General features: G+C 43.0%; 1 protein-coding gene across 5 annotated transcripts in view; it reads right to left on the bottom strand.

Moving 5' to 3' along the window:
* CHST11 (carbohydrate sulfotransferase 11) overlaps nt 1-10298 on the bottom strand; it is a 264068-nt gene that overhangs the window by 1856 nt on the left and 251914 nt on the right. The window lies entirely within an intron of this gene.

The raw sequence follows: 10298 nt of genomic DNA, 5'->3' as shown, positions 1-10298 counted from the left end.
GGGGGGGGGGGGGGCAGGGGCAGAGAGAGAGGGAGAGAGAATCCCAAGCAGACCCTGCAGGTGTCAGCACAGAGCCTGCCGCGGGGCTGGAGCTCATGAACTGTGAGATCATGACCTGAGCTGAAATCAAGAGTTGGATGCTTAACTGACTGAGCCACCCAAGCGCCTCTTGTCTGATTTACTTTAAAGGGGATCCAATTTCTCTCCGAGCCTATCGTTGTGAACATCTGTTGCTTTGTGCTTCTTCTGGTACCAGGGTCTTGATTTTGCCCCGGGAACCCGCTTTCCTCCATTCCCTGTTCTTTTCCCTCTCAAGCAGCTGAGCTGTGAGAATGGCAGCCTGGGGCTTGGGGACAGGGAGGAGGGCCACTGTGCAGCAACAGCTACACTGGGAACGAAGGGCTCAAAGGAAAGATGAGCAGGAAGACAGAGGGATGTATTCCCAGGGACGTCACCTGAATACCTAGGTCCACACACTCCTGAATCCAGATGCCCTAACTCCTGGGCTTTTGTTACATTAGTATGTTTGCTTTTGTGCATAAAGTTGTGTGACTCTGGATTATATCATTTGGAGCCCAAATATGTGGGTATTTGCATTTACTACCTTAGAGCTTTTCTCTCTGCCGTATTCATCCATTGATGTATCCATTCAAACATCTGTCCAGAAGTCACGGTGGACAGGGCACTCTACTCAGCACTGGGAGACAGAACCTTCTCCTCAAGTGCTCACAGCCAAGGAGGGGTCAGGCCAAGGGCTAGTGGCCTCAGTAGGGCCTAAAGGGAAGGTGTGTGCACTCCTCTAAATTCTAGGAACAGAAGTTTCTCCTTCAAGGCCACTCACTCCCAGTGTGAACCAAGAATAGGAAACAGAAGACCTCACTGCCCTGGTATGCTGCCATCTTGGTCTCCAACACCCAGAGACAGGGGGACTTTGATGGAGTGCCGACACCTTATTGTTGTTGGCTGAACGCCGTGCCTCCATCTACCATCCTGAATGTGCAATGTGGCTCTGGTAATTAATTAATTACGGTTACAGCTATAGAGAAATTGGGGCACCAGAATTACGGAATAGCCAGTCTGGGGCTGCAGATAACAGGATGTCCTGGTTGCCTTCCTGGCCTGAGAACGCAGTCCCCACCCATGTACTTGTCTTTGAGGACCTCCACGGTCCTGCACCAACCTACTTTTCCAGCCTTGTTCCTATTCCTCTCCCCTTCAGAACTAAAGGGAACTCCAAAGAAATCAATGATTCGCTCTTTTCTCTTTATTTTTTAATAAAAAATTATTTTAAATCCCAGTATAATTAACATACAGTGTTATAGTGATTCAGCAGTTCTGTGCATTACTCAGTGCTCAGCGTGCTAAGTGTACTCTTTTTTAAATTTTATTTTATTATTTTATTATTTTAAGAGAGAGTGCACACGTGCTTGTGTGAGTGGGGGAGGGGCAGGGAGCGAGGGAGAGCGACAATCCCAATCAGGCTCCGGTCAGCATGGAGCCTGACGCAGGGCTCGATCTCATGAATTGTGATACCATGACCTGAGCTAAAATCAAGAGTCGGACGCTTAACCGACTGAGCCACCCAGGAGCCCCAATAAGGGTACTCTTAATTGCCTTCACCTATTTTACCCATCCCCCCACCTGTCACCCCTCTGGCAACCACTCGTTTTCTATATTTAAGAGTGTGTTTGCCTCTTTTTTTGTTTTGTTTCATTTCTTAAATTCTACATACGAGTGAAATCCTATGGTATTTGTCTTACTCTGACTGTTTTCGCTTAGCATAATGCCCTCTAGATCCATCCATGTTGTTGCAGATGGTAAGATTTCATCCTTGGAATATTCCATTCATCGATCTATGGACACTTGAGCTGCCTCCGTATCTTGGCTGTTGTAAATAATGCGGCGGTAAACAGAGGGGTGGCACCTATCTTTTTGAGTTACTGTTTTCACATTCTTTGGATAACTACCCAGTGGTGCAATTACTTGGTCCCGTGGTAATTCTGTTTTAACTTTTTGAGTAACTTCCATACTGTTTTCCTCAGCGGCTGCACCGGTTTGTGTTCCTGCCCACAGCGCTCGAGGGTCCCTTGCTCCACATCCTCGCCAACACGTGTTGTTTCTTGTAATTTTAGCCGTTGACAGGCTGAGGTGGTATCGCCTTGTGGTTTTGATTTGCGTTTCCCTGATGATGAGTGACGTGGGGCATCTTTTCAAGTGTCTGTTAGCCGCCTGTTTGTCTTCTTTGGAGAAACGTCTGTTTATGTCTCCTGTCCATTTTGTAAAATTTATTTACTTTTTAATTTATGTCCAAGTTAGTTAGCATATAGTGCAACAGTGATTTCAGGAGTAGATTCCTTAGTGCCCCTTCCCCATTTAGCCCACCCCCCCCCACAACCCTTCCCGTAACCCTCTGTTTGTTCTCCATATTTATGAGTCTCTTCTGTTTTGTCCCCCTCCCTGTTTTTATATTATTTTTGCTTCCCTTCCCCTAGGTTCATCTGTTTTGTCTCTTAAAGTCCTCATATGGCTGAAGTCATATGATATTTGTCTTTCTCTGATTGACTGATTTCGCTTAGCATAACACCCTCTAGTTCATCCACATAGTCGCAAATGGTAAGATTTCATTCTTTTTGGTTGCCGACTAATACTCCATTGTGTATATACATACACCACATCTTTATCCATTCATCCATCGATGGATATTTGGGCTCCTTCCATACTTTGGCCATTGTTGATAGTTGCTGCTATAAACATGGGGGTGCACGTGTCCCTTTGAAACAGCACCCCTGTATCCCGTGGATAAATACCTAGTAGTGCAATTGCTCGGTCGTAGGGTAGTTTTATTCTTAGCTTTTTGAGGAACCTCCATACTGTTTTCCAGAGTGGCTGCACCACCAACGATGCAAAAGAGATCTCTTTCCGCATCCTCGCCAACATCTGTTGTTGCCTGAGTTAATGTTCGCCATTCTGACAGGTGTGAGGTGGTATCTCATTGTGGTTTTGATTTGTATTTCCCTGATGATGAGTGATGTTGAGCATTTTTTCACGTGTCGGCTGGCCATCTGGATGTCTTCTTTGAAGAAGTGTCTATTCATGTCTTTTGCCTATTTCTTCCCTGGATTATTTGTTTTTTGGGTGTAGAGTTTGATAAGTTCTCTATAGATTTTGGATACTAACCCTTTATCTGATATGTAGTTCGCAAATATCTTCTCCCATTCTGTCGGTTGCATTTTGATGAGGTCCCAATAGTTCATTTTTGCTTTTGTTTCCCTTGCCTCTGGCGACGTGTTGTGTCTCCTGTCCATTTTTAAGTGGATTATTTTTTTGGTGTCACATTGTAGAAATTCTTTATATGTATGTGTGTAAAGTATATTTAAATTAGTACATTTAAAGTAGGCTTCATGCCCAGTGTGAATCCCAACACGGGGCTTGAACTCACAACCCTGAGATCAAGACATGAGATGAGATCAAGAGTCGTATGCTTAACCTACTGAGCCATCCAGGTGCCCCTGAAATCCTTCATATGTTTTGGATATTAACCCCTTCTTGAATATGTCGTTTGCAGTTATCCTCTCCCTTTTGGTGGGTTGTCTTTTAGTTTTGTTGATTGTTTCCTTTGCTGTGCAGAACCTTCCTATTTTGCTATAGTCCCAAAAGTTTATTTTTGCTTTTGTTTCTCTTGCCTCAGGAGACACAGCTAGAAAAATGTTGCTCTGGCTGATGTCAGAGAAATTACTGCCCATGTTCCCTTCGAGGATTTTTTAATGGTTTCAGGTCTCATACTTAGATCTTTTATCCCTTTTGAGTTTATGTATGTGTACGTGTGGGAAAGTGGTCCAGTTTCATTCTTTCACATGTAGCTGTCCAGTTTTCCCAACACCGTTTGTGAAGAGTCTTTTTCCCATTGCATATTCTGGCCTCCTTTGTCATAGATTAATTGAGCATATAATCATGGGTTTATTTCTGGGCTCTCCCACGGCTCTATTTTTGTGCTAGCTTTGACTACTACAGTTTTGTAGTATATCTTGAAGTCTGGGATTCTGATACCTCCAGTTTTGTTCTTTTTCAAGACTGCTTTGGCTCCTTAGGGTCGTCTGTGGTTCCATATGAACTTCAGGATTATTTGTTCTAGTTTTGTGAGGAATGCTGGTGGTATTCTGATAGGGATCGTATCGAATCTGTAGATTGCTTTGGGTAGTATGGACATTCTAACAATATTTGTTCTCCTGATATCTTTGTATCTCCTAATATTTATTAATATTCCAAAGCATGGACTATCTTTCCAATTGTGTCATTTTCAATTTCCTTCATCAATGTTTTATAGTTTTCAGAATACAGGTCTTTCACTTCTTTGGTTAGGTTTACTCTTTTTGGTGCAGTTGTAAATGAAATTGTTTTCTCCAATTTTTCTTTCCCTTCATTATTAGTGCATAGAAATGCAACAGATTTCTGTATATATTCATTTTGCATCCTACAATTTTACTGAATTTATTTATCAGTTCCAGTAGTTTTTGGTGGAGTCTTAAGGGTTTTCTATGTGTAGTATCATGTCATCTGCAAATAGGGAAAGGTTTACTTTTACATATGGATGCCTTTTATTTCTTTCTCTTGTCTGATTGCTGTGCCTAGTACTTCTAGTACTATGTTGAATAAAAGTGGTGAGAGTGGACATCCTGTCTTGTTCCTGCTCTTAGGGGGAAAGCTCTTAGTTTTTCACCATTGACTATGATGTTAGCTGTGGGCTTGTCATATTTGGCCTTTATTACGTTGAGATATGTTCCCTCTAAGCCTACTTTGTTGAGGGTTTTTTTATCATGAATGGATGTTGTAGTACGTTGTCAAATGCTTTTTCTGTATCTATTGAAATGATCATATGGTTCCTATCCTTTCTCTTATTGATGTGATGTATCATGTTGATTGATTTGTGAATACCGAACCATGCTACCATCCTGGGAACCAATCACACTTGATCGTGGTGACGAATTTTTAAAAATGTACTGTTGGATTTGTTTTGCTAGTATTTTGTCAAGGATTTTTGCATCTATGTTCATCAGAGAGATTGGCCTGTAGTTCTCCTTTTTTGTGGTGTCTTTATCTGGCTTTGGTTCAAAGAATCCCCTTCAACATTTCTTGCCAGGCTGGTTTAGTGGTGATGAATTCCTTTAACTTTTGGGAAACTCTTTATCTCTCCCTCTATTCTGAATGATAGCCTTGATGGATAGAGTATTCTTGGCTGTAGTTTTTTTTCTTCCAGCATGTTGAATATATCATGCCACTCCCTTCTGGCCTGCAAAGTTTCTGCTGAAGAAAGTCAGCCCTATGGAGTTTTTCTTCTATGTACCTGTTTTCTTTTCTCTTGCTGCTTTTGACATTCTCTCTGTAGTGCTACTTTTTGGTATCTTAATTACTATGTGTCTTGGTGTGGACCTCCTTGGGTTAATTTTGTTGGGGATTCTCTGTGCCTCCTGGATCTGGATGTCTGTTTCCTTCCGCAGATTAGGGAAGTTTTCAGCTATTATTTCTTCAGAGAACTTTTCTGACCCTTTTTCTATCTTCTCCTTCTGGGATCCCTATAATGCGAATATTATTATGTTGGATTGTGTCACTGAGTTCCTTCAACCTATTCTCATTTTTTATTATTCTTTTTTCTTTCTCCTGTTTTGCTTTCCATAACTCTGGCCTCCAGCTTGCCGACCCGTTCTCCTGCTTCCTCTAGTCTATTTATTCCCTCTAGTGCATTTTAATTTCATTTATTGTGTTCTTCATCTCTGATTGGTTCTTTTTTATGTTTTCTCTTCATTGAGGGTCTCACTGAGATCTCTTCTCAAGTCCAGTGAGTGTCTTTATGACCATTCCTTTAAATTCTCTATCAGCCATATGGCTTATCTCCATTTTGCTTAGCTCTTTTTGCTGTGATTTTTGTCCTGTTCTTTCATTTGGGACATATTCCTCTGTCTCCTCATTTAGTCTCTCTGTGGCTGTTTCTATGTGTTAGAAGAGTCAGCTGGGTCTCCTGTCTTGAAAGTAGTGGCTGCATGAAGAAGAGGTCCCATGATGCCCTGCAGTGCCATGCTCCCTGTTCCCCAGAACCTGGCACTTCCGGGGTGTCTCCTGTGTGTGTTGCATGTGCCCTACTGTTGTGTCTGAGCCGCTTTTGCCTCCAGTCTATTCACCTGCAATGGCTCTCTTTGTCTATCGTGGTCACGTTTTGGTTCCTATGTTGTTAGTATTAGTCTGGTCAATAGGAATTTGTGAACTAAAACTTAGAAGGAAAATGTAAGGTTTTCTTTTTAAAAATTCTCAAATTGGGGCATCTGGGTGGCTCAGTCGATTAAGCGTCTGACTGTTGATCTTGGCTCAGGTCCTGATCTCACGGCTCGTAAGATCGAGCCTTGCATTGGGCTCTGTGCTGACAGCACAGAGCCTGCTTGGGATTCTCTCTTCCCTCTCTCTCTGCCCCTCCTCCACTTGCTCGTGTGCACCCTCTCAAACAAACTTAAAAAAAAAAAACAAAACATTGCCAGTCACATAGAAGATGCTCAATAAATATTTTTTGTGAGTAAATGAATCAGTTAATACTCTCTTTAGGGAAACCTGATATGAAAGCAGGAAGGCCCCTCTGTAGCAAATGAAATTTCCCAAATGTTCATAGATGCCAGAACATTCTTTAATAAAGGCTGTACTAGGATGAATGGTGTCTCCCCCAAATTCATGTCCACCTGGAACTTTGGAAATAGGATTTTTGCAGATGTAATTAGTTGAGGTCATAATGAATTAGTGTGGGCTCTAATCCAATGATTGGTGTCTAGGAGAGAAAACAGAGACTCAGAGACACACAGAGAGGCGGCCATGTGGTAACAGAAGCAGAGGCTGGAGTGATGCATGTACAAGCTTAAGCGGTGCCAAAGATTGCCAGCAACATCCAAGGAAGGGTCTACCCAGGAGCCCGAGGAGTCAAATACAGGGGCCAAGCCAAGTCAATAACTTTGAGCACACTGACATAAAGCATAAATGTATAAGAGAAGATAACATTATATAAGAGGATATTTTTACATGGAAAAATAAGAAAAGGGTTTGAGAGCAGTAGTAAGTAGAGAGAGGAGGAGATCTGAAATCGGAAGCTCCGGGCTTGATCTTGGTTGGCCAAGACCATTAACCTTCTGAGCCCCAGTTCTCTTAGCTGCAAAATGGGGACAGTACCATTTTGCAGGCGTGGGTTCAGCATTTAGAAAATACGAGCAAGTCTAGTACTGAATTTGGACAAGGTACGGTACACAGCAGGCAGTTCATATGCAGGCGTTCTTTCATGAAAGAAGAAAAAAGGAACCCCAAAGAGAGGGCCAGGACTCCCAAAGACAAATTTCACCAGCTCTATATTTTGTTGTAGGTAGCTCTAAGCTGTGGAAGTCAATTAATATTTTATTAACATGAAAGGTTCTGACTTGCATTTCCTGACTTCTTAGCAGAGGTATCCATCATAGAGGAGCAGCTATGCCATTCACATATCAACAGCGACAACAAACTGTCCAAAAGGAAACAGAAAGATTAGGAAGGTGAAACGACCCATCAATTTAGCCCATTCAAATCGCTATAGGCTGTTTTGAAGGCAATATGTTACTAAGTGAGCAGAGAAACGGGGATCTCCCCCAATTTTGTTTTCTAGCTCTTTTCCATTGGAGACAATTTTCTGGCCATCTGAATCTCCGGGGAGGTAACACATCAGTTAGTATTGCATTCGGGACCACAAAGCCATGAAATGGAAGCGATACCACGGTTTCCTTTTATGTCCAGTTGCAGAGACAAAATTAACTCAATGGGACTCTGAAATGTGGTATTTGAGGTTTCTTTCTCTTTCCATTTCCTTCTTCTCCACGGCAGTTGAGGTGGCAAATGATGCACCTGCTGGAATGAGGTATGCCCAGTCCCCTTCAGGAGGGTGAAGGTCAAGAGAAAGGGCAGGTACAGGTTCTCAAACGTGACACATATCTAGTCCCCATCAGAGGAAGAAATTCAACTGGGTCTCTACTGTTCCATTTTTTTTTTTTTTTACAAAATATTTTAATTGGTCTTTTTATTTTAAAATAACTTTAGACTGGTGTCGATTTAACTTATTAAAAATACAATGTTACTAAAATGTGCACAGATAAAAAGCTAGGTATACAACTGAGACCAAAACAAATGTAAACATTCAAGTGAGCATGAATGTGACAGATGATGTTGTTTTGCTGGAACTAAAGCCCTACTTGAACCTGGAAACTGCTCGCTCACTGCTCCAAGGCAGGTTCTTTGCAACACAGCATTCGTCCTGTGTGTCCTGCAGGAGGTTTGCCCACCGTTTCCTCCTTTCCAGTTACTGTGAAACCCGCCACCCTGTGACATCACTTGACCATCACTTGGTACAAACTCATCATTTACGTATTTTTTGTCTTTGCTCATTTCTAATTAGCCCAAGACAACAAAAATAGAGCTACACGATGCCATCAAGGCCATCAATGAACACATGCACCTGAGTCTACAGGGCAGGACTGGGTTATCAGGGGTGGCCCTAAAAATCCAGAAATGCTTCAACTCTTTCAAAAGGGTATCACCAAAATGACAAAACGCAACTAAGGCAATTGTCAGGCCGAACTCCAGATCCCTGGGGGTTGTACTGTGGACCCCTTGAGCCTTGGTTTAAGAAGCCTGGATTAAGGAGGGGAGCCCTGGCCAGGTCACAAGGAAGAGAGGAATTCTTCACCATTATGGCCAAGATGAGGCAGGAGAGATTTCGGATGGCAGCCTGGCCAGTTCCAGATATCTCTATGTTCGTTAAAAGGACCAAGAGTACGTAGAGATCGCAATCAGGTAAATGGCGACTTCTAACCTCAAAAAATGTAAATCTTCTACACCTGTTCCCAAGCAGGGCTCACAGGAGCTGTTTAAGGGTGATAACTCTTTAGCAACTAACAGGTTCCCTGGGTATCAGTTAGAGAAGTCTCCAAGGGGCCTACAGCTATGGGACATCAGGAAGACAAGGGACAGAAGAGGAACTCACTGATGAAAAACAGTTTGGTCCTTTGTCACTGTAAGAGAACATCTGTCTTTTCCAACCATGTTTCTCAGTTGATCTGGTAACCAACTGTGAGATCAATCTCTTTCCTCTCTCATACTCTTTCTCTCCCTACTTCTTTTTTTTTTTTTCTTCCTCAAAGGTATTTGAAAAGAACGTAACAAAGGACAACACTAAGAAGGAAAAAAAAATATGCTAACCATGAAAGCTGTGATTAAGAATCTGACTTAGTTGCGGGCTTCCTAGTAGCAGGGACAAAAGGGAAATGGGATTAAATCTCCTTGCCTTAGTTCTCAGAGGTATTCCAATTGGTTGGGGTGGACAACGTACAAGATTTTGAAGGACTCAGATTTTGGTCGAGGAGGGAGATTTGCTTGGATTCAGATGGCTGTCTTCTTCCACTGACAAAACATTAACGTTGCCACTCATGACCGCCTCATGTCACTTCAGAATTTACAGGGCACTTTCACACACATCATCCCATTTAAAGAACAGGGACTTCTCTAGAACCCGGTAGAAGACATTTGTATTTTAGCAGCTGTACTTCCACACCACGTGTCCTCTTTCTCTGGGTCGGTTACCACTGGGTATTAACAATACCTCACGTTAGTGGTTCTCAACCTTGAGCACCGTGGCAATCACATGGGGGGCTTGTTAAAACACAGTTTGCTGGACCGCACCCCAAGTTACTGTTCAGTAGATCGGGGATAGGGCCTGAGAGTCTGCATTTCTAGCAAGGTCCCAGGCGTGTTAGTTCGTTAGGGGTTGCTGTAACAAAATACCTGAGACTGGGTGGCTTACTCAGCAGAAATTAATGTTCTCGGGCAGACAGGGTTCGTTCCCTCTGAGGCTCCTCTCTTTGGCTTGCAGATGTCGGCCTTCTTGCTTCTCGTCCCCTCTTCATATGGGTGCCCCCTGTGCACGCCTGTCTCTTCCTTTTCTTGTAGGGACACCAGTTGTATTGAGTTAGGACCCTAACGGCCTCATTTTAATTTGATCACCTCTTTAAAGACCCTAACTCCAAACACAGTGACATGCTGGATTATTGGGGATTAGGACTTCAACATACGAATTTGGGGGCAGAGGCGGGGGGACGGGCACAATTCAGCCCACAACACTGGCGATGCTGATGCTGTTGGTCCAGGGACCATACTTTGAGAACCACAGGGTTGTATGCTGAGGAAATCACCGATTTGCAGCTATTCTCAATTACAGAACCCAGAACCCAGGTTCACCGTCTGTTGCCAAG

Source organism: Panthera uncia, chromosome B4 (assembly GCF_023721935.1).
Source record: "Panthera uncia isolate 11264 chromosome B4, Puncia_PCG_1.0, whole genome shotgun sequence".
NCBI lineage: Eukaryota > Metazoa > Chordata > Mammalia > Carnivora > Felidae > Panthera > Panthera uncia.
This window is presented reverse-complemented; position numbering and strand designations above follow the sequence as displayed.